Raw genomic sequence first — 25,460 nt, 5'->3', positions numbered from 1 at the left:
TTATTTATTTATTTATTTATTTATTTATTTATTTATTTTTGAGACGGAGTCTTGCTCTGTGGCCCAGGCTGGAGTGCAGTGGCGCGATCTCGGCTCACTGCAAGCTCCACCTCCTGGGTTCACGCCATTCTCCTGCCTCAGCCTTCCCAGTATCTGGGACTACAGGTGCCCGCCACCACACCCGGCTAATTTTTTTTGTATTTTTAGTAGAGATGGGATTTCACCATGTTAGTTAGGATGGTCTTGATCTCCTGACCTCGTGATCCACCCGCCTTGGCCTCCCAAAGTGCTGGGATTACAGACTTGAGCCACTGCGCCCGGCTCAAAGCTTTTTTAATCTGAAGAAATTGATTTCTGCCTCTCCTCCTCTATTCTATTTCTCTGATTAAATAAAGCATTTGAATTTAAAGGAATTTCAGGGAGGGTATTTTTAATGTTTCTGTAGATTATATTGTTATAGACTGAATGTGTCTCCCCAAATTTGTACATTGAAATCTTAACTGCCAAGGTGATGGTATGAGGAAGCAAGGCCTTTGGGCATTGATTAAACCACAAGGGCAGAAGAACCCTCTTGGGTGGGATTAATACCCTCATAAAAGACCCAGACAGAGACCACTCACTCCTTCCACCACGTGAGAACACAGAAACAGGGCCCTCACTAAGCACCAAATCTGCTGATGCCTTGATCTTGGACTTCCCAGTCTCCAGAACTGTGAGAAATAAATGTCTGTTGCCTAAAAGTCACCCAGTTAATGATACTTTGTTACAGCAACCCCATGGTAAAACCCCCTCTCTAGTAAAAATACAAAAACTAGCTGGGTGTGGTAGTGCACGCCTGTAGTCCCAACTACTCGGGAGGCTGAGGCAGGAGAATGTCTTGAACCTGGGAGGCAGAGGTTGCAGTGAGCTAAGATTGTGCCACCGCACTCCAGCCTGGTGACAGAGTGAGACTCTGTCTCAAAAAAAAAGAAAAATCTAGTCTTTCTTCTGCCTCTGACCTGGTCCCACCCAACCTCTCTCCACAGGGCAGCAGAGTTTTCTAATACATCCTATTGTTCTTATTGAATTAAATGGTAATTGTGTGATGTGTGTGTGTTTGTGTGTGTGTGTGTGTGTGTAGGGGGTGCCTGTTGCAAAGGTATCGCCACCAGTGGATAACTGTCACTCCCATCTCCTTTCCTTTCCTCTCTTCTGCCTCCCATTGTGCCACATCGCAAGTGTGCTGCTTGCAGCCTTTCTATACTTTTCCATGGTTGTGCATTGCATAATTGGATGTTTCCTACCCTGGCATTCTGAAGGCAGGATTATGTCCCAACTGCTTTGGTGAGCCTCTCTGTAGCAGGCCCTCCTGGTTGTCTTCCCCCTAATTTTTCCAATCCCCCTTTCCCTCGTCTGTTTTCCACTATAGAAGCTGAAAAGGCCAGATACTCACTTTCCCAGCACCCTCCCTGTTTCATCTACCCTGTGCTAGGATGGCTGTGTGATTTGCTCCTGGTTGATTTGACATAAGGGGAAGTTGGCTGGTGGAAACTTCAGATAAATGTTTTTCTCTCTGATAAAAGTGGAGAGCACACAAGAGGAAACTTTGGTGTTCTTCTTCTTCCTCCTTTTGGATGTGGCATGAGAAGCTTGGGAGGGTGTGATACCTGGAGCTATTACAGCCATCTTGTGACCATGAGGCATTCAGATAAAAAGCCAACATTCTGAGGTTAGTGAAGGAGAAAGATAGCAAGAGACTAGATGGAAACAGCAACATATTCCTGGGTCTGCTCCCCTCTGATTTTCTAATTAAATAAACAACTTGTCCTTAGCATTTAAACCACTTTTTTGGGAGTGCAGCTGTTTTCAGTCAAAAGCAGTCTTAACTGATGCACAAGCCACGTGCCTGGCACAATGGGGTTCAATATATATATTTATTGGATAAAGGAATGAGAATGAATAAATGAAGCTCCTACCTCTACTACACCTGCCTGCACTCCAGCCATCCTTGAGTGTTAACAGGACCTCACCTGGAAGACTTAAAGCCTGGGCTGGAATCATTTGAGAGGATGTTCACTTGCTTGGCTGATGCTGGGAAGGGCCAAACCTCTGGAGCATGGAACAGCTGGGGCTCCTTGGGCATCTCTCTCTGTATTTCTGTTGTTTTCCCACATGATCTTTCTAGCATTACAACTTCAAAGTAGCTAGACTTTTTACTGGGTGGCTGAGGGCTACAAAGGTGTGCACTTCACATGGCAGACAGAGAGAGAGAGAGAGCAAGCTAGGAGGAAGGTGTGTCTTTTATATGACCTAGTCTCAGAAGTCACATAGCATCACTTCTGTTCTACTGTATAGGGCCAAGCAGTCATGAGGCTCCCTAGCTGGAAAAGGAGAAGAAATGGATTCCCACTCTTGATGGAGAGGGAAGCATCTAGAAAAGCATGTGAAAATGGAAATTTTGCCATGGCCATTTTTTTTTTTTTTTTTGAAAATCCAGTATGCTACAGTGCCTCATATGCATCTCTATTTTCGTATTGACCATCTTGACGTCATTAGTCTCTTTCATGTCTACCCTACTGGCTGAAAGGTGCAAGCACCTGGAGGTTTTAGTCTGTGTTTTATTCACCTTAGTATCTCTGGAACCTTTATGAAGATATGTTTAATAAATGCCTTATTCTAACTGCTCTGAACCTCATTTGTGTGTGTGGAGGGGGAAGCCTCAAGGGTGATGAGAATTTTGACTTCAGTTGCACGGTCCTTGCAGACTCTAACATTAGGAGTCTGCAGCTCTTTAGGGGGTAAGAGAATCACAGGCAAAGCTGGAGTCAATACTGACCAAGACTTGCTTTCCTACCTGCCATTCTCCTAGAGCATGCTGTCCTGGAGGACTTTCTGCAATGATGAAACAAGTGTTCTGGCCCTGTGCTGTCCAGTGTGTCATGTGTGGCTACCGAGCACTTGAAATGTGACTGATGTGATTGAGAAACTGAATTTTATACTTTATTTCATTTCAAAGGATTATAAATCATGCTGCTATAAAGACACATGCACATGTGTGTTTATTGCGGCACTATTCACAATAACAAAGACTTGAAACCAACCCAAATGGCCATCAATGATAGACTGGATTAAGAAAATGTGGCACATATACACCATGGAATACTATGCAGCCATAAAAAGGATGAGTTCATGTCCTTTGTAGGGACATGGATAAAGCTGGAAGCCATAATTCTGAGTGAACTATCGCAAGGACAAAAAACCAAACACCGCGTGTTCTCACTCATAGGTGGGAATTGAACAATGAGAACACTTGGACGTAGGAAGGGGAACATCACACACCGGGGCCTGTTGTGGGTGGAGGATGGGGGAGGCATAGCATTAGGAGATATACCTAATGTAAATGACCAGTTAATGGGTGCAGCACACCAACATGGCACATGTATACATATGTAACAAACCTTCACATTGTGCACATGTACCCTTGAACTTAAAGTATAATAAAAAAATTGATTTCCGTTTAATTTTCAATCACATATGTGGCTAGTGGCTACCTTGTTAAACAGCTCAGCCCTTGAAAAGCAGGTTTGACAATTCTTTCCCTACTTCGCAAGACCAACCACGACTGGCCTTTCATCCCTCAGCAAAAGAAACAAAGCCACAAAGATTTTTTTGTGTCCCTTCCTGCTCCATGCCTCCCACCAAAACACTCCTTTAAATTCCTGAGACAGCTCTTAATTGCTGGTTTCAGCAATGTTTCTCTTCTATTCACATTCTGTTTTCATTTCACTGTTTTTGTACCCAGTGGGTGTTGACATATAAGGCTTTTTGTTCTCATTTTGTCTTCTATCTGGAAAAATAGTTCCTGATGTCTATTCTGTATCTCATACACTAATGCCATTATCCGTGTTGAAAGGCTTTAGATATTACTGAAGTCAGTTACCATTTTCATGCACTTTAATGAAACCGTCCCTTAAACATTCCTGTTGTTGATTGTGTTCACTGAGAATCTTTAATCTGTCCTCTCCAGCCCCCTTGCTTAATCCCAGTTGTCATTCTCTGTATGTTTCCTGTTTGGTATGTCCTGTTTTTTATTAAACTGTCAGTGGAATGTTTTTGCTTTTATGTGGCTTTTGGAGAGTAATGAGTTTTGTCTTTTTCATAGTTTGGAAAGGGGGGTGGTGGTAATCTTAACTTTATTGACAAAAGTGTGTAATAGCTTTGTAACCTTGTTAGACCAATATGAAAGTAAAAATAAATCTGTTTTCTTCCCTAAACCCAGAGGTACTGCTGTGCAGAGAGTTCAGGAAGCAAGATGGGGGCCCTGGAGCATTTACATTTGAAAGGCAAACTTTATTTTCATAAAAACAAATGGAAAATTAGAATATGCAGTGCACTAGGGATCTAGGTTTTGTAGCAAGGGCATTTAGACTGCTCTGAAAAGAAGCCACAGATTGCCTGGGGCATTTGTAGGAAATGATATTTGCAGGTCAGAACAATGTGATAGCATCAGAGCTGGACTTAACCCAGTGAATGGCAACTATACGCATGGAGAGAGAGATCGAGAGAGAGAATGAATGAATGAATGAATTTGTAGAAGACAGATAATTTGATATGTTTTATTCACTCTCATGCTGCCAGCACTCATCACCAACAGTTCATTCACCAACTGTTCAATATCAACCAACCAACCAACCAGAAAAGCTGCTCCCAACTTCCCTTCTCACAGAAATGATGAGATAATAAATGTTTATTGTTGAGCTGTATTGTGTCTCCTTACAACACTTCTGACCCCAAAGGTATGGAGGTTTTCCACACCAATCATCTATTTTCTGATTCTCTGGACACCAGCTGGGTGTTCAATTCAATTCCTATTATGAGTCATGTACTGTATCAATGAATAAAATAGATTGAGATTCCTGCCATTCTGGAGCTGAAATTCCGGCATGGAGTTGGATGGGGGGGAGAAAGACAACAAAAGGCAATAGAGAAGGAAATCATAGTATGTAGTAAAACATAACACATGTTATGAAACAAGAAAATATAGAGCAGCATAAGGGATTGGGAAGGATGCAATTAAAACTGCAATTTAAAACATGGCAGTCAGGCTAGGCTTTCTTGAAATGATGATATTTCAGCAAAAACCCCAAGTGAGTGTAGATTAACACCTAGAACAGTGCCTGGCACAAAGGAGGTGCTTGGAAAATAAGTGTTAAATGATCAAACAAGCAAACTCTATCCATCCTTCCACTCAATTCATGTACCCTTCAGGTGAGCCTGAGATGAGCAGTAGGAATCTGCTGCCCCTCAGTGAGATCTCACTCCTTGATGATCTCTCTACAACAAACGTTTCCAGTGTTCAGGATTTTCATACATTTCAACTTCTGTTTGTAAGCCATTTTCATCAGGTATTCAACTGAGATTCAGTGACATGTTTTAAAGCTACAGGAAAAATTGGCCTTATTGAGTTTACTGAAACATGCATGTATACACAATTACTATATCCAACTGGTACTTTTTCAAGGCATGTGGAAGCAAATCCTGCAAAATATGTGCCTCTGTCCATTAAACTGAATATTGCATGTGTAGGGTCGGGGAGCAGGGGTGGGGGAAATTGGGGAGATTTGTGGAGATGCGTTAGAAAAAGCAAGCTACCTTAGCTTCATGATTTTGCATGGGGCCAATCCTGTGGGAGGGTTTCATTAATGAACATTCTCCATGGCACTAAAATTATTTAATTTCATGGTGATCTTGCAGTTCTTGTTTATTTATTTATTTATTTATTTATTATTATTATACTTTAAGTTGTAGGGTACATGTGCATAACGTGCAGGTTTGTTACATATGTATACTTGTGCCATGTTGGTGTGCTGCACCCATCAACTCATCATTTACATCAGGTATAACTCCCAATGCAATCCCTCCCCCCTCCCCCCTCCCCATGATAGGCCCCTGTGTGTGATGTTCCCCTTCCTGAGTCCAAGTGATCTTATTGTTCAGTTCCCACCTATGAGTGAGAACATGCGGTGTTTGGTTTTCTGTTCTTGTGATAGTTTGCTAAGAATGATGGTTTCCAGCTGCATCCATGTCCCTACAAAGGACACAAACTCATCCTTTTTGATGGCTGCATAGTATTCCATGGTGTATATGTGCCACATTTTCTTAATCCAATCTGTCACTGATGGACCTTTGGGTTGATTCCAAGTCTTTGCTATTGTGAATAGTGCTGCAATAAACATACGTGTGCATGTGTCTTTATAGCAGCATAATGTATAATCCTTTGGGTATATACCCAGTAATGGGATGGCTGGGTCATATGGTACATCTAGTTCTAGATCCTTGAGGAATCGCCATACTGTTTTCCATAATGGTTGAACTAGTTTACAATCCCACCAACAATGTAAAAGTGTTCCTATTTCTCCACATCCTCTCCAGCACCTGCTGTTTCCTGACTTTTTAATGATCGCCATTCTAACTGGTGTGAGATGGTATCTCATTGTGGTTTTGATTTGCTTTTCTCTGATGGCCAGTGATGATGAGCATTTTTTCATGTGTCTGTTGGCTGTATGAATGTCTTCTTTTGAGAAATGTCTGTTCATATCCTTTGCCCACTTTTTGATGGGGTTGTTTGTTTTTTTCTTGTAAATTTGTTGGAGTTCTTTGTAGGTTCTGGATATTAGCCCTTTGTCAGATGAGTAGATTGCAAAAATGTTCTCCCATTCTGTAGGTTGCCTGTTCACTCTGATGGTAGTTTCTTTTGCTGTGCAGAAGCTCTTTAATTTAATGAGATCCCATTTGTCAATTTTGGCTTTTGCTGCCGTTGCTTTTGGTGTTTTAGACATGAAGTCTTTGCCCATGCCTATGTCCTGAATGGTACTACCTAGGTTTTCCTCTAGGATTTTTATGGTATTAGGTCTAACATTTAAGTCTCTAATCCATCTTGAATTAATTTTCGTATAAGGAGTAAGGAAAGGATCCAGTTTCAGCTTTCTACTTATGGCTAGCCAATTTTCCCAGCACCATTTATTAAATAGGGAATCCTTTCCTCATTTCTTGTTTCTCTCAGGTTTGTCAAAGATCAGATGGCAGTAGATGTGTGGTATTATTTCTGAGGACTCTTTTCTGTTCCATTGGTCTATATCTCTGTTTTGGTACCAGTACCATGCTGTTTTGGTTACTGTAGCCTTGTAGTATAGTTTGAAGTCAGGTAGCGTGATGCCTCCAGCTTTGTTCTTTTGACTTAGGATTGTCTTGGAGATGCGGGCTCTTTTTTGATTCCATATGAACTTTAAAGCAGTTTTTTCCAATTCTGTGAAGAAACTCATTGGTAGCTTGATGGGGATGGCATTGAATCTATAAATAACCTTGGGCAGTATGGCCATTTTCACGATATTGATTCTTCCTATCCATGAGCATGGTATGTTCTTCCATTTGTTTGTGTCCTCTTTGATTTCACTGAGCAGTGGTTTGTAGTTCTCCTTGAAGAGGTCCTTTACATCCCTTGTAAGTTGGATTCCTAGGTATTTTATTCTCTTTGAAGCAATTGTGAATGGAAGTTCATTCCTGATTTGGCTCTCTGTTTGTCTGTTACTGGTGTATAAGAATGCTTGTGATTTTTGCACATTAATTTTGTATCCTGAGACTTTGTTGAAGTTGCTTATCAGCGCAGTTCTTGTTTTAAGACTTGAGGCACAATGAAAGTAGATCACTTGTCTGAGGTCTTCCAGAGTGAAAATGCTAAAGCCAGTAAAACGTTGTATGTTGTCAGAAGCCTAAACTCTCGTGTTAGATCCAAATGGACTGAGTACAGAGGACTTGGATTGACTAAATACTTTGTTCATTTATTTGAAAAATGTATTTGAGCCCTGTGGGTTGGGAGCCTCCAAGATGGCCCTTGAAGAGCCTCGCCTCCTGGTCTTCATTTTCTTGTGTAATTCACTTCTATAATCAGTTGGGCTGACTTGGGTAACCAATAGGACATTGTAAAAATGACAGGCCGTGACTTAGGAGGCTAGGAATAAAACACATTACAGCTTTTACTTTGCTCTCTTGGCACTTGCTGGGCAGGAGGCCAGCTGTCATGGACTGAGCAGCGCCCTGGAGAGGCCCAACTGGTGAAACAAGGCCTCCTGCCTACACCTATGACCACTGGACAGTCATGTGAGTGAGTCACTTTGGATGTAAATCTTCCAGGCCCAGTCAAATCTTCAGATGACTGCAGCCCAGGACAACATCTTGATTACAACTTCTTGGCAAGACTCCAATCCAGAACCAACCAGATAAGCTGCTCCCAAATTTCTTTCTCACATAAATGAGGAGATAATAAATGTTTATTATTGAGCTGTGCCTCCTCACAACACTTCTGACCCAAAAGGTATGGGGGTTTTCCACACCAACAACCTATTTTCTGATTCTCTGGACACCAGCTGAGTGTTCGATTCCATCCAATTCTGACTCTACCTGTGCAGTCCCCACAGGTGAAGGACTCAGTCCTTCCTATTTCAGATGCTGGTCTTCAGTCCCAGGCCTCCTGTGCTTTTGACCAACCAGCCACATATCTGCTACCTCCTCAGGTTTGATAATTTGCTAGAATGGCTCACAGAACTCAAGAGCACACTTTAGCACTTTTACTGGTTTATTCTCATAGCCAAATGAAAGAGATGCATAGGGCAAGGTATAGGGACAAGGAGGGGTACACGGAGCTCCCATTCCTTTTTCTAGCATGCCACCCTCCCAGTACCTTTATGTGTTCATCAGCCTGGAAGCTTCCTGAACCCTATTGTGAGGGGATGTTTATGAAGGTATGATTAATTAAGTCATTAGCTGTTAGTCCTGCAGGTTGAGGTGGGCTAAAAGTTCCAACCCTCTAATCATGCCTTGGTCTTTTGGGTGACCAGCCTCCATCCTGAAGCTATCTAGGGCCCCCCAGCCATGAGTCATCACCATTAACATACCAAAACACTCCTATCACTCTGGGAATTCCAAGGGTTTCGGAACTGTTGGTCACTAATTGGGGATAAAGACCAGATATATATTTCCCATTATACTGTATTTATTTTAAGGCATTAACTCTGAAGTAATATTTCGATCAGTAATTGATAACTAACCAGAGGTAGGTACCTGGGAGAGTCGATGGAAGCCTGAAATTGTGGGTGTGGCTTTGGAATGGGGTGGTGGGCAGAAGGAATTTGGAAAGAGTGTTAGTGGAAAACTAAAGATTACTGGTGAGATTAAAGTCAAGCTCCACGGACCCCAGGCTGTAGCTACATTTTAAGAGAAAATTTTCCACTGAACCCCAGATGGCCACTCCCTTCTCAATGACTCCTATAGGACAGTTCTTCAGGTGGCCTTGGACTGACCCAGTTCTCCCTACTTTCTTACTTGTAATTCTTAAGAATAACTGTAGAATATGCTAGGAATGTAATGTCGTGAGATAGTAGGGGACTGGTCAGAACAGCCTGGGCTCTGTTCCAGCTCACCCTAGAAATAGGATGTCCTTCAGTGCTTTGGCCCTGGGCGTAAAGCCCAGGGTAGACTGCTTTTCCAGGTCCCTCAGATGCAGTGCAAGTGCGGCATGTGCCTTGGAGACTCTGTGTTCCCCAAGCAGCTTTGTGAGCCTTGGGAGACCAGCTCAGGATGAAGCCTTGACTTCTGTTATCCATTGCTGCTTATCTGTAAGTAATAAACCTGTTTCATGTAACTTGTGTGTGGGTGTTCTGTCTCACTGTACTCAGATAAATTGGTAATCAGTGCACAGTGAACCTGCTTCACTCCTACTTGTTTGTATGAAAAAACTTTCTTTGGTAATTTCCAGAAGTGTTCTTAAAATGAATGACCCCTAAGCAATAGGAATGGGATGAAGCCAAAAGTCACCTTCGTCCTTCTCTTGTGTATTCATTTATTCAACAAATACATAATAAGCATGTACCATATGTCAGCAACTAGATATATAGTAGTGAACAAAGATGAAGTTTCTGCTCTCATGGAACATACTTTACAGTGGGAGGAGATAGAGAATAAACAAAAACTCACAGGCAAGATACTTCCACTGGGTGATATAAGTGTTCTGGAGAATTAAAGTCTAGGAGAAGAGTAATCCTTATAAATAGCCCTTTTGACCCCTGATCACCCATTTATCTCACATTGTTCAAATTTTGAAACTCCAATCATTCTGCCTATGCTCCTCTTTTCATACTACAATGTTTTTGTCGGCAGGCCATAAATGAGAACTTTGACACTGCAATCTGGGGATGACACTCTTACATTTGCTGTTTCTTACAGAAGTGGTACACCCTCAAATTCAGACAAAAAACTTGGTGCTAAGTCATGAAGTAGATGGATGGGCAGGCACCAGGCACAAGTCACCAAAATGATTTTGCAATAGTTTATTGGGTTAAATTCCATGGTTATTCAAAGTTTACCTCATTTAAAGAAATTAAAATGTATTGATTTCCTCCCTTTTTCTACCTTAACTTGGAAAAAAAGTTAATATACTTTATGGTTTAGTATATCTTAACTTTTCATTCACACCACTTCCCCACACTTGAATACCTATCAAGTGTAAGGCACCCATGTTTAGTGTGATTGCAAGATAAAAGGATTCCATGGAGTGAAATAGATATTTTAAAATGTAGCTGTATCATGAATGGTGTGTCCTAAGAAACAGTGGCTATGGTGTCGGTCATGTAGATTAAAAACAACAAAAAAGTGAGAGAGCTCTATTGCATACTAGGCATGCCTTGCACAGCAAATTTAATTCATGCTGGGTGACGGCTACTTCCTGGGATTAGTCTATGCATGCATGGATGGAGAATTGCTTTTATTCTGCTTGGAACTCTAAGCAGGTAGTTTTAATAAATGTAAAAGTCCTGTCCCCTGCCTGTTGACCCACTAAATGTTGACAATCTCCATGATATATTGATAAGTAGACAAACGCATATGCAGAACAGTATGTATAGCAAGTTACCATGTATATAAAATGGGAGAAAAAAATTACACATAGCCATTCCTTCATTATCAATATTGCTAGGTGCTCAGGATATAGAAGTAAACAAAAGATGAAATCACTACCCTCAGGGAGCTTTTACACTACGGGTGTAAAAAAAAAAAGTGGATTTATTTTAGATACTGAGTATGATGTTTAATTAGTGAGAACAAAATTGAGGAAATTCATTAAATTGGGCAAATGGGGAGAAGATAGTTTAGATTCAATGAAATGAAAGATAATGATATAACTTAATGAGTGTACAGGACTCAAACTAAGTGAAAAAATAAAACAACGCAAGCTCTCTTAACCACCACCAGCAACTAGTAACAGGGAGTGGGGGGTGGGATTCAATGGATTTCTCCCAAAATTCCAGGAGGAATTGAACAGCTAATCCTGAGGAGGGTAGGTGTGGACCCCAGTTGTGACCTTCATGAGACATAGTTCTCAACTCTCAGCTTTTGTGTCTCTACATTAGAGAGAAATCATTACAGTATGAATCAAACCAAGATTGGCCTGAATGCTCAGGAGCTGGGCTCCCCCATTTCCTCATGCAACAGTAAGACCCACTTCCTTCCAGTTACGAAGAAAGGATGAGGCAGGATCTGTTGAGTCCCTTCTTTCAACAGTCTGAATCCTTTCATTTCCTGTCCCCTTTTTATTTTACCCAAAGCAGCCCAGAATTGCCCTCCTATTTGCCTATCCTCTTCCTGGTTCCCTGGCAGAGCCTGAGGTGGTTAAGGGCAGTGCTAGGGGTGGGGGCTCAAGCACTTGCAGACCCCCTGGGTCCTTTTGCCATTTCCTGATAACTCACCCTGCTGCCCCATGCCAGTGACCAACCCCAGTCCCTTCCAACGGTGACTGTGATGCATAACCAACACCACCAAAGAATTGTGCAGTCCTTGGAAAGTGTGGAGTGGCAAATTAGCCTTTCCTGAATTCTGGGAAGACATTTTTGTGTAAGAGAAATCACATAGTTTAGTGATTACCAGCTCAGGTGCTGAAGCCGAACAGCAGTGGGTTCAAACTCCAGCTCCGCCAATGACTCACTGTGCAATACTGGTGGGTTTTGTGAACTGTATATCTTGGTTTCCTCAGGCATAAGTCTGAGACAGTAATAACAATACTTATGGGGTTGTACAGCAGACTCACTCAAACTAGACACCCTGTGGGACTCCACTAACTGCCAGCTTGGTGACTGCTATGGTTTGGATGTGTCCTCACCCAAATCTTATCTTGAATCATAGTTCACACCATTCCCACGTGTCTCGGGAGGGACCTGGTGGGAGGTAATTGAATCATGGGGCAGATCTCTCCTGTGCTGTTCTCACGATAGTGAATAAGTCTCACAAGATCTGATGGTTTCATAAAGGAGAGTTTCCCTGCACAAGTTTTCTCTCTTGCTGCCACTGTGTAAGAAGTGCCTTTCACCTTCTGCCATGATTGTGAGGCCTCCCCAGCCAGGTGGAACTGTGAGTCCAGTAAACCTCTTTTTCTTTATAAATTACCCAGTCTCAGGTATGTCGTTATCAGCAGCATGAAAACTGACTAATGCAGTGACCATGGCAAGTCTTTTACTTTCTCTGTGTCCCAGGTGCCCTCTTCTGCAAATGGGATAAATTTATGCAAATGGGATAAATTATCCAGGAAGCTGCCTTGAAGGGCTGTTGGAAAGATAAATGAGTTAATATGTGTGTTATGGTTTGAACTGTGTCCCCCTACACTGAAGTCCTAACCTCCAAGACCTCAGAAGGTGATCTTATGTCTTCACAGAAGTAATCAACTTAAAATGAAGTCACTAGTGTGTACCCTAATCCAGCAAGACCAGTGCCCTTTTGAAAAGGAGAGATTTGGATACAGACATACAAAGGGAAAATGCCATGTGAAGACAAATGTAGAGACTAGGGTGTTGCATCTACAAGCCAAGGAATACCAAAGATTGCCAGCAAACCCCCAGAAGCTGGGAGAGGGGTGTAGGACAGGGTCTCCTTCACAGCTTCAGAATAAACCAAAACTGTTGACACCTAAATCTTGGATGCCTGGCCTCCAGAACTGCGAAAAAATACAATTTCTGTTGTTGAAGCCACCCAGTCTGTGTTACTCTGTTATGGTGGACCTAGGACCTAGGACTCTAATACAGTATACAAAGGACTTAGGATAGTTTGGAGGGACTATTACTATTATTATTATTATTAGACAGAATCTCTCTTTGTTGCCTGTGCTGGATTGCAATGGCACAATCTCAGCTCACTACAACCTCTGCCTCCTGGGCTCAAGCAACTCTCCTGCCTCAGCCTCCTGAGTAGCTGGGACTACAGGTGTGAGCCACCACAACTGGCTAATTTATTTTTCTTTATTATTATTATTATTATTTTTTGAGATGGAGTTTTGCTCTTGTTGCCCAGGCTGGAGTGCAGTGGTGTGATCTCAGCGCACTGCAACTTCTGCCTCCCAGGTTCAAGCAATTCTTGTGCCTCAGCCTCTGGAGTAGCTGGGATTACAGGCACCCACCACAAAGCCCAGCTAATTTTTGTATTTTTAGTAGAGAGAGGTTTCGCCATGTTGACCAGGTTGATCTTGAACTCTTGACCTCAAGTGATCTGCCCACTTCAGCCTCCCAAAGTGCTGGGATTACAGGCGTGAGCCACCACAACCAGCTGTGAAAGGACTATTATTTTGCAGAGCTTTAAATGAGTTACTATAGGGACTCGGTAATAAGTGATCAATGACTGTCAATCAGTATTTTTGGAACAAAAGACTCAGTGGTTCAGAGTGACAGCATCCTTATCACAGATACTTCCATAGAAGGAGGAATCCATCAACAAAGGGAAAACTTGGCTTCTTTTTTAGGGTGGTTGCTTATTTCACTTGGACATATGAGGCAAGGTCAAGGTCTGCCTGCAGCTCTGCTCAGTGTTTAGTGAGAAACCCTCGACTTCAGATAGTGGCACAGTCAGGAAGACAGCAGGCTGGGGTAGGAGATTAGGGTGTGAACAAACCTTGTCCCTGCAACTCTGTGCCAGGCTACAATACCAGAATTCAGAACTCAGAATTTCAAAGCTGCTGAGGAGAACAGACTGTGAAACACCCACTACCCCAAAATGATGGGAGCCCTCATTTTTACTGTGGAGGAAGGAGCGTGGAGGCAGGGATGGGTGCACCCACTCCTTGCTGGTGCCCAGTTGGGCTCAACTTTGTCCTTCTTCTTGATGTTGGGCTTGAAATTGCCACCCTCTCCTGAGCATGTGAAGCAACTCAAAATCCTGAAAGCTGTTTTTCTTTTTTGGCTGTTGTTTTCAAGAAGAGCAATCTGGCTGATGCTCTCTATTTTATCCTCAGTTAACACACTGTGATTACAGCCTGACTCCCCCACCACATCCTGTAAAAACGAAGGGTGGGTATGTGAAAATTGCCTCTGGTGTTTTTAGCACTAAGGAAAAAACTATTCATTTGTTCTCGGCAGGCATGCTGATATCTTATAAAATCCTCCTGGGCCACAGATTGTGAGGTCACTCTAGGCGAGAACAGGACAGCCTCTTCCATCAAACTCCCATTGGCATTCACTTGACTGGTCCACTTTAGTTCATTGTTTAAGAATAATAATGATGCAATGATCATGCGTCCTTCTGGAGCTTATCTGAGGAAAGGAGATGGAGTTAAAAGTATATATTTTTTCAAACAGGAAGCTCTTTTTGATAAAATATATCAGCCCCTTATATTCTGTTGGTATAATACATTTCCCCAGAATGCCCTAGTTGAGCTCAAATGTCTGCAGCTTGTCCTGAGGACTCTGCAAGGTTCTGTATGAACCTGTTGTTCAATTCTGCAACGTCCAACACGGTAGCCACTGGCAAAATATCTTATTCATAGGAGTCTTTACTGACTACATGGTGAAATAATAGTATATTTAATATATAGGTTAAATATTATTGAAGTATTACTTAACTTGTTTTTTAAATTTCACCTTTTCTCTTTACCTTTTTAAAAATTTCTAGTAGCCACTGTAAAATTCCACCTATGACTTGCATTTGTGACTCACATGTATTTCGATTGCACAGTGCTTGTTCAAATCATTTGCAAGTGTTTATTCTTAAAGGTTACTTGGGTATTTTTTTATAAATTGTTTTCCCATTAAAAGTTTAGTCCAGCTTTCCAGAAATTGATAAGCAACCTTTCCTTCAGATCTTTTATCTCTCCCTGATAGCTTTTTATGCTTGGTTCCAATGACTTCGCAATCTGGTACCAAATGTCAGAATATGTGATTGAGTCTCTGCCTAGGTCGATCTATTCATCTTTAAAACAGAGGGCTGGATGTGACAGGACTCCAGAGGCTCCTCCTGGCTCTAGGATTTTACGATTCTGTTTTAAAACTTGAGGTCTGAAAAGGAGAAAACTCTAGATTAATTTCCGAAAGTCTTGACATTTGAGGGGTGATAAGGTTTTCCGAAGATAAAATCTTTTTAATGGACCCTTTTCCTAGCTGAGCTGGAAGCCTGGAATCAAACAGCCGGGCGAGGCGCAGGGCAAGGAGGGGCAATGCTGCCTCCTACTGGGCTAAAGGGGAGCAGCAGGTCTACAGGGGAAGTGTCCCTGTGCAGTCGCAGTCTAAGTGCTGGCCAAATCTGAGACACTGAGGGCAATAACGGCTCTGGCAGCAGATGAGAAGTGTGAGTGTGGGGGACCCCAACAACTCCTTTAGTGGGTTTGCTCAGTCTGCCCCATATCTCTTGCCAAAAGTTCAACATTTGATTCAAATAGGAGCTGACCGTCCCCTTCTGGTCATAGCAATTGCTCTAAGAGTGTGGACACGGGCAGGTGAAGCTGCGAGGATGTGAACACAGGATCTGTACTCTCAGGATTCAGCCTCAAGGAGACAGCAAGGCTGTGAGAAGGTGCCGGAAAAGCCAGGAGGAGCAAACTCAGGAGGAGGGGCTGGGCATGTTGGAACAGGCCTGTGGTCCAAGCTGCTCTTGGGGGAGGCTGAGGTGGGAGGATTGCTTGAGTCCAGGACTTGGAGGTTGTAGTGAACTGTGATCGCACCACTGCACTCCAACCTGGAGACCCCGTCTCAAAGACAGACACACACACACACAGAGAGAGAGAGAGAGAGAGAGAGAGAGAGAAAGAGAGAGAGACAGGCGAGAAAAAGAGGAGGGTGTTAGCTTAGGCTAGTCCAAATTGAGTTTTTTCCCCTTTTGACCAAGAGTCCTGACCAGTACACTCTATAAAGCATTTGTTGTTGTTCTTGTTTTAAGATGGGGTTCTTCTAGAGTTGCCCGGGCTGGAGTGCAGTGGTGCGATCATAGCTCACAGTAGTCTCAACCTTTTAGGCTCAAGTGATCATCTGCCTCAGCCTCCTGAGTAGCTGGGAATACAGCTATGCACCACCACACATGGCTAATTTTTGTATTTTTTTTTTTGTAGAAACTGAGTCCCACTATGTTGCCTAGGCTGATCATGAACTCCTGGGCTCAAGTACACCTCCTGCCTCAGCCTCGCACAGTACTGGGATTACAAGGATGCGCCACCACTCCAGGTCTATAACACATTCTTTAGAGGAGGATGAGATGACCTTCTGAATAAATATAACAATAGATTAGGAATGTCCATAGAAGGGACATGTACCCTTTTCTCTTGATATGCAGTATATTTAAGAGAAAGGGAATCTGATGGACTCAGGAAGCCACAGACCAGGTGCCAGACATACGTGAAGAAGCCTAAATTAGTTTGCTCACTCCTATTACTCCCATTCCCAGACTTCCCTACCTTATCACCTCCGTGTCCTCCCAACTTATCAAGGCAATTCTGCCCTCTGCGTTTGGCCTCTCACCTCATCCTCCCAGCATACAACACACTGGACAAACACATACATCCACACTGTACAAATAATATATCCCACTGCTTGGTAGCAAGGAATACACTTACCTGTGTTACTTCAAGCAAAAGTAGGGGACAGTTTGCTAGCATATTTGTGGGACTAAAGAAAACAGGAATCTCAAGCTTGTTGCCAGGCCTCCTGGGAATTGGGGAAAGCCACATAACGTCCAAAGAAAAGCAAGACCCACAGGACAGCAGAGCACCAGAGAGCCCGGAATAAATCATCCCATGCAGAAGGTCATTCAGTGTCCAGTTAAATGTCCTGGAGACTGATGATCTTGCTGTCAGCCCTCTCTCCTGTCTCCCTGCTTATACAAGAAGCTGGAATTTGTTGATCTTCAAGACGTCTCGCATTATGGAGCCCACCTCATTTTTGCCTTTATCTTGAACCTGTTCTAAACATCTCCCTTGTGCTCTACTTAACGTATATTTGGACTTCTGCCTCCTCACAATTTCTGCTTACTATAACAATTTCTGCTTTCTCTTGACCTTTCATTATTCTTCAGAATCTTGTCTGCCTTTTCTGTTTTTTTTCTTTCTCTCTTGCTAATGAAGATGGATTCTCTCCCTCTATCTCTTCTTTGTATTCCTGAGAATCTCCCCATATTTTCATTTTATATCATATCTGTATTTCATCTTCATTTTCTATTCCAGAAAAAGATAATTTGATGCCTTTATCATCATTATTTGTATATGACAAAGATTTCTTACCAGGCTATCTCGGAGGCTATTGGGCAATTCTAAATTGGCTGCCTTTGGGTTGGGTGTCCACCTCTGGTTCAATTAGTGATAGCCTGGGGTGGGGTCGCATGGTGCAGGGCATGGCCATTTATGCTTACGGAGCAGAAGCTTGGTGAAGTGCTTTGAGTATAACCCCTTATGAGGGGTCAATGAGGGTTGTAGATTTCAAGGCTTTTTCTGTCCCATATATATATACTACCTCCAATTCTCACCTGCAATGCCATTCTCTTGTCCATTGTTCATCTTCTTGCTCACGTGGTCCAAGATTGCATTTTGTAGGTTGCTGCTTGCCTTACTTGATAGTCTTGCTCTTCTCTTTAATGGAGAGTGAAAGATGAGTTTGGGAAGAGCTGGTATGATTTTGCTTCTTTAATCAAAAAGACCTTGAGAAATAAGGAAATGCTTTCTGGTGATGTATAACAACACACACCTCTTAATGGCCTCAGTGGCAAATTTGATATACTGTGACTCCTCCCTTGAGAATAATGATTTGGGGAATGAGAAGTGGGGTAAGGTGGAAGGAATTTGGAATGTAACCTCAGGCATCTGTCAAAATACTATCCTTTTCTAGTTACTACTGCCAGTTCTCCAACTGTTCAGGCCTCACACCCCCGGAAGGCACCAGCTCTGGAGCCATAAGTGTCCTTTAGGATTTTTATTCAGCCCTTTAAGTCAAACCTAAGATCTTTTCCCCACCTATGTAGTCTCAATCTTCTATTCTCTTTAAATAGCTGTCAGTGATTGTGCTATTCAGAGGTTTCTTCTCAGAATGTAATTGCTCTCTGCATACTTAAATGCCCCAGTTTCTATTGTCTCTGAATGAAATAACTTCAGATAATTCTCAGTCTGGATGATCAGACTGATGAAATCTGAGGAGAACTGAAATTGGGAAAAAATATCTAATATTTCCTCTCCTGGTGGCATCCTCATGTTTCAGAAATGTAGATAACTAAAGTCTTCTGCAGAGTTCCAGAGTCTGTCTCCTGCATGCCAATGATTACTCTTACTCTGTTTAAACACCAGGCTCTGATTTCTAGTAAAATCTAGAGTTTCTAGACATGACATGAATTCTTATTGTGTACCAGGCACTGCCATAGGAATGATAGGTTCATGATGATTGAGACAGATGTATTTGTTAAGGTAATCCTAGAACTTGTAACAGACAAACTCAAGAATGTGTAATTGTTCAAATGTGATAGAAGTTTCTTTTTCCTCACATGAAATTCATAATGGGCATTGCTGATGAGCGGATGCCTCACCCAAGTAATATGCGAAGACCCAGATTTCTTTCACCTGTGGCTCTGATGTCTTCGGCATGCGGCTTCCAAAGTCCCTGTAGAGCACGGAGTGTTGCCTGTGGGGGGACTTTATCAGCAAGACCAGGAAGGGTGTACATCGCTTCCACGCCAATGGCATTGGCTAATGCATGTCACGTGGCCTAACTGCAAAGGAAGCTGGGAGACAAGGTTAGGTGTGTGCCCAGGCAGAAGGCAAAATGGGTTTGATGCATACATGGCAGCTTCTGTGAAAATAAACAAGATGCCACTTTTGCCAGAAGCATTCATCTGTGATTTTGAGGAGTGGAGGATACTTCAGAGTAAGATAGCCTGAGACTGGCCCATTAGGAGGACTCAGTGAGCCAACAGACATCCTGGCTTTTAATCTTATTTGCCAAGATGTTTACCAAGCAAATAGCAACTAATGATTTGGCTTCCACAGATTGCCCAAAGAGAAATAACACATTGCCTAAGAGCAGCAGAACTCTAGTTCAACCTTCAGGAAGCACATTGGGGACAAGGACCAGGTGTCCACAACTTTAGGTCATCTCCTGGCCCAATCATCCCATCACCTAGGTATTAAGCCCAGTATCCATTAGCTATTCTTCCTGATCCTCTCCCTCCTCTCACCCCCACCCTCCAAGAGGCCCCAGTGTGTGTTGTTCCCCTCATGTGTCCATGTATTCTCATCATTTAGCTCCCACTTACAAGTGAAAACATGCGGTATTTGGTTTTCTGTTACTGCATGAGTTTGCTGAGGATAACGGCTTCCAGCTCCATCCATGTCCCTGCAAAGGACATGATCTCATTCCTTTTTATGGCTGCATAATATTCCATGGTGTATATGTACCACATTTTCTTTATCTAGTCTATCATTGATGAGCATTTAGGTTGATTCCATGTCTCTGCTGTTGTGAATAGTATGTGTGCATGTGTCTTTATAATAGAATGATTTATATTCCTTTGGGTATATACCCAGTAATGGGATTGCTAGGTTGAATGTTAGTTCTGTTTTTAGGTCTTTGAGGAATCACCACACTCTCTTACACAATGACTGAACTGATTTACACTCCCATCAACAGTGCATAAGTGTTTCTTTTTCTCCACAACCTCACCAGTATCTACTATTTTTTGACTTTTTAGTAATAGCCATTCTCACTGGTGTGAGATGATGTATCATTGCGATTTTGATTTGCATTTCTCTAATGATCAGTGATGTTCAGCTTTTCTTCATATGTTTGTTGACTGCATGTATCTTTGTCTTCTTTTGAGAAGTGTCTGTTCATGTGCTTTGCCCACTTTTTAATGGGGTTGTTTGTTTTTTTCTTGTAAATTTGTTTAAGTCCCTTATAGATGCTGGATATTAGATCTTTGTCAGATGCATAGATTGCAACATTTTTTTCCCATTCTGTGGGTTGTCTGTTCACTCTGTTGATAGTTTCTTTTGCTGTGCAGAAGCTCTTTAGTTTAATTAGATTCCATTTGTCAATTTTTGTTTTGTTGCAGTTGCTTTTGGTGTCTTCATCATGAAATCTTTGCCTGTGCCTATGTCCTAAATGGTGTTGCCTAGGTTTTCTTATAGGGTTTTTATAGTTTTGGGTTTTACATTTAAATCTTCAATCCATCTTGAGTTGATTTTTGCATATAGTGTAAGGAAGGGGTACAGTTTCAATTTTCTGCATATGGCTAGCCAGTTCTTCCAGCACCATTTATTTAATAGGGAATCCTTTTCCCATTGCTTGTTTTTGTCAGGTTTGTTGAAGATCAGATGGTTGTAGGTGTGTCGTCTTATTTCTGGGTTCTCTATTATGTTCCATTGGTGTATGTGTCTGTTTTTGTACCAATACCATGCTGTTTTGGTTACTGTAGCCCTATAGTATAGTATGAAGTCAGGTAGCATGATGCCTCCAGCTTTGTCTTTTTGCTTAGGATTGCCTTGGCTATTCAGGCTCTATTTTGGTTCCATATAAATTTCAAAATGGTTTTCTCATATTCTGTGAAGAATGTCAGTGGTAATTTATGGGAGTAGCATTGAATCTAAAAATTGCTTTGGGCAGTATGGTCATTTTCACCATATTGATTCTTCCTATCCATGAACATGGAATGTTTTTCTATTTGTTTGTGTCATCTCTGATTTCTCTGAGCCATGGTTTGTAGTTCTCCTTGAAGAGGTCCTTCGCTTCCCTTGTTAGCAGTATTCCTAGGTATTTTATTCTTTTTGTGGCAGTCGTGAATGGGAGTTCATATGTGATTCGGCTCTCAGCTTGTATGGCTGATATTTCTAGATCTCTTCCTATGTTCCATGTGCTAATCTAAGGATCTTACATGTACAAAGAGAACAGAGGATCAAGACTCTATAGGTTTGAGGGAACATTCTTAGGTTTGCGCTAAAGGACTAAATAAAAAATCTGACCGAGTCATGTGGCCCCAGTCACACTTGCTGTTGACTCCAGAGGTGGCATTCTTAATCTTGTGTCTCATTTCCTTGTTAAATGGGTGTATCAGTTATAAAACAAGTGACATTGTGCTTTCTACACTGCTCTTTTATGAATTTAGTTAGGATGAAGCCTGATATCATAAGCTTCTATGTTCCATGATCACTGATAATGCAGAAGTTTAGAGTGTGCAAAGGAGAAAAACAGATTCCCTCTTAGCACTGGAAAGGGTTTCCCCTTCTAGTGAGGCAGGAACTTCCCTCAAGTATCTCCTTCTGTGATAACTCCACGGTCAATCCTCCAAGCTCTGGTTCCTTCGAGACTTTCTTCCTATTACTTTAATAAAAAGTCTAGTTGAAACTCAAAGTTATAGCTGGAATCTGCCTTCTATTCCTGGGGCCTAGACTTAATGTTAGAAGGGGAAAAAGAGATCAAAATAAAGACAATATAAAAAACCCTGAATTCTCAAGAAGGGAAAATACTTTGATTAAAAAAAACAAAACAAAACAAAAAACTGGTTGGGTATGGTAGCTCACACCCGTAATTCCAGCACTTTGGGAGGCTGAGGCTGGCGGATCACCTGAGGTTGGGAGTTTGAGACCAGCCTGACCAACATGGAGAAACCCTGTCTCTACTAAAAATACAAAATTAGTCAGGCGTAGTGGCACATGCCTGTAATCCCAGCTACTCCAGAGGCTGAGACAGGAAAATCGCTTGAACCCAAGAGGTGGAGGTTGCAGTGAGCCGAGATCATGCCATTGCACTCCAGCCTGGGCAACAAGAGCAAAACCTCATCTCAAAACAAAACTTATGCTACCATTTTGCAATTTCAAGAAAAATGTCAGTTTTCTTAGTTTCTAATGGGAAGCGTGAAAAGTCAATCATTAGACTGTTTTCTACTGGTTAGCAAGCTTTGACTATGTGTTAGGCATGATACCAGATTCTGGGTGTAAAAAGATGCAAATGATGTAGGCTAAACAGAGAAAGGCAGATGAATTACCGCATATGTTAAAGGCTAAAGCAAATGTGTAATGAAGACATAGTGGGGCCCCAGAAGTCAGAGCAACTATTTCTATCAGGGTGGTAGTTGAATAATATGGTAAAAAAAATAAAAACTAGAACCATGTTAAATAATAATAATATCACCGGGTGTCTTTTTTGATTGTTTCTTCAACTTAATGTTTATGCCCCCTATATTTCACTGTGAAATATTTGTTAAGATGTTCCCTTTTCCCCACATTCAGAGTATCTTTGTAGTCCTTGGCATGTATTGAAGAAGATGATTTGGGTGGGGGACTAGAGGATGAATGGATATGGGCGAGTTACTGTGTGAGGGCTGACAGGTCACAAATAGAAGGCTATTTCCTTCATCTAGTGTGTGATAAGGAAGACCAGAACCAAGGCAGTGGCAGGGTGGAGGAATTGGGACAGCATTGGAGTCAGGAGACATTTTTTAATCCCAGGGCTTGGTGAGTGGGCATGAGGGGTTGTAAATGTCTTCACAATTTCTACCCTGGGAGACCCCATTAAGTGTGCTTGAGAAGACAGGAAATGAAATGGGTTAGAGAAGGATGATGGTGGGTTCTGTTTGGGCAACTATAGGGTATCTAAGGTGACACAATAAATAGATAATTGCAAATGCAAATCTAGAGCTTGGATAAAAGATCAGGGTTCGACAGATAGCTCTGGGTGCTGTCACCCAGAGTTTTGTGCATAGTAGGTGGCAGTGAAAGTCCTGAGACTGGGTGAGGTCCCCTTGGGCAGATGTGCAAAGTGGGGGTAGAAAAGGAACTCTAACATTAAGGGTGCAGGTAGAGAAGGGGGAACCAGGCAGTGAAACTAACAGAGGTGTTGCAGGGTCTGGATAGAAACTAAGAGAGTATAGAAATAGTTAACATTTTATTGAGTGTTTAGTATGTGCCTGTTAGTGCTAAATACTTTCTCGTGCATTATATGATTTGATGCTCATGACAATGAAATTGTCATGAATTGTTATGAAATTGATATTAGGCTCTTTGTATGGATACGGAAATAGAAGTTTAGAGAGAGTAAGTAACTCAGCAAAGGTCATGCTGTTAGCCTATGGCAGATTCAGGACTTGGACCCAGATTTGTTGTACTTCAGAGTCTTTGTTCTTACCCCAGGTTAGCTTGCTCTCTTGGCATCTGAGAAACCAAATAAGGATGGAGTTTTTTTTTTTTTTTAATTTATTTATTATTATTATACTTTAAGTTGTAGGGTACATGTGCATAACGTGCAGGTTTGTTACATATGTATACTTGTGCCATGTTGGTGTGCTGCACCCATCAACTCGTCATTTACATCAGGTATAACTCCCAATGCAATCCCTCCCCCCTCCCCCCTCCCCATGATAGGCCCCTGTGTGTGATGTTCCCCTTCCTGAGTCCAAGTGATCTCATTGTTCAGTTCCCACCTATGAGTGAGAACATGCGGTGTTTGGTTTTCTGTTCTTGTGATAGTTTGCTAAGAATGATGGTTTCCAGCTGCATCCATGTCCCTACAAAGGACACAAACTCATCCTTTTTGATGGCTGCATAGTATTCCATGGTGTATATGTGCCACATTTTCTTAATCCAATCTGTCACTGATGGACATTTGGGTTGATTCCAAGTCTTTGCTATTGTGAATAGTGCTGCAATAAACATACGTGTGCATGTGTCTTTAGAGCAGCATAATTTATAATCCTTTGGGTATATACCCAGTAATGGGATGGCTGGGTCATATGGTACATCTAGTTCTAGATCCTTGAGGAATCGCCATACTGTTTTCCATAATGGTTGAACTAGTTTACAATCCCACCAACAGTGTAAAAGTGTTCCTATTTCTCCACATCCTCTCCAGCACCTGTTGTTTCCTGACTTTTTAATGATTGCCATTCTAACTGGTGTGAGATGGTATCTCATTGTGGTTTTGATTTGCATTTCTCTGATGGCGAGTGATGATGAGCATTTTTTCATGTGTCTGTTGGCTGTATGAATGTCTTCTTTTGAGAAATGTCTGTTCATATCCTTTGCCCACTTTTTGATGGGGTTGTTTGTTTTTTTCTTGTAAATTTGTTGGAGTTCTTTGTAGGTTCTGGATATTAGCCCTTTGTCAGATGAGTAGATTGCAAAAATTTTCTCCCATTCTGTAGGTTGCCTGTTCACTCTGATGGTAGTTTCTTTTGCTGTGCAGAAGCTCTTTAGTTTAATGAGATCCCATTTGTCAATTTTGGCTTTTGCTGCCGTTGCTTTTGGTGTTTTAGACATGAAGTCTTTGCCCATGCTTATGTCCTGAATGGTATTACCTAGGTTTTCCTCTAGGATTTTTATGGTTAAGAAGTAAGGGGGTAGGTGCTGGAGGCCCCGGTTGGGGAACAGATTTTCCTGTCCAACTCTGTCTTGTCCAAGTTAATATCAACAAGACTATGCAGACCCCTGGCTCAGGGTAGTTGAGTGAAAGGATAAAGACCCCTAATGTGAAAAGGTCCCAAGAGACATCTCAGTTTGGGAAGGAACTTGAGGGCAATAGAATCCCTGAATATTCAAGTGCAAAAAGAGACTGGAGGCACGTGGAAGGTTAAATACACCAGAGCCTCTGACAGTTGAACACTTGAAACCTAATGATTTCCAGATTCTACCATTTGAATTCTTCATAACCACAGCCAAATCTTCCAATAGCTGTGAATTTAGATTTCTCTTTTTATTAATTTCCTATTTCAGAAAAACCATAGTCCCTATCCAGTTCTCAACATAAAAGTGTTAAAAGGTGTAAAACATCGACTCCGTTAAACACCCTGAAATTTAAACTTTCTGAAATGATTCTTTAGCTCTAGGTCAATAATAACAATTAATAATTATTGAATCTTTATTTTGTACTAGGAACCACTTTTAGCACTTTATATGTATTATCATTTTTAAGATACATTAACCCTAAAAAACAAGAGTGATTTTCAGGTCCGTTATACAAAGCCCTTGCATCTTCAGAATTAAGGTTATGTGCACTGAGTATTCTGCAAATCTTAGGAATCCTCATTTGATGGGTTAATATTGATCTAGGCATATTTAGGGAAGAATTGTCCATAACAATTGTAATCTACATGCATCAGAAGACTGAGTTTTGTTCTTGCTTCTTTCATAGACCTGGGACTTGAGCCAATTCACAGATTTC

General features: G+C 41.8%; 1 long non-coding RNA gene across 1 annotated transcript in view; it reads left to right on the top strand.

Annotated features, from left to right (window-relative positions):
- LOC105499574 (uncharacterized) overlaps positions 1-25,460 on the top strand; it is a 109,536-nt gene that overhangs the window by 3,041 nt on the left and 81,035 nt on the right. The gene's annotated exons all lie outside the window — the stretch shown is intronic.

Source organism: Macaca nemestrina, chromosome 3 (assembly GCF_043159975.1).
Source record: "Macaca nemestrina isolate mMacNem1 chromosome 3, mMacNem.hap1, whole genome shotgun sequence".
Classification (NCBI taxonomy): Eukaryota; Metazoa; Chordata; class Mammalia; order Primates; family Cercopithecidae; genus Macaca; species Macaca nemestrina.
This window is presented reverse-complemented; position numbering and strand designations above follow the sequence as displayed.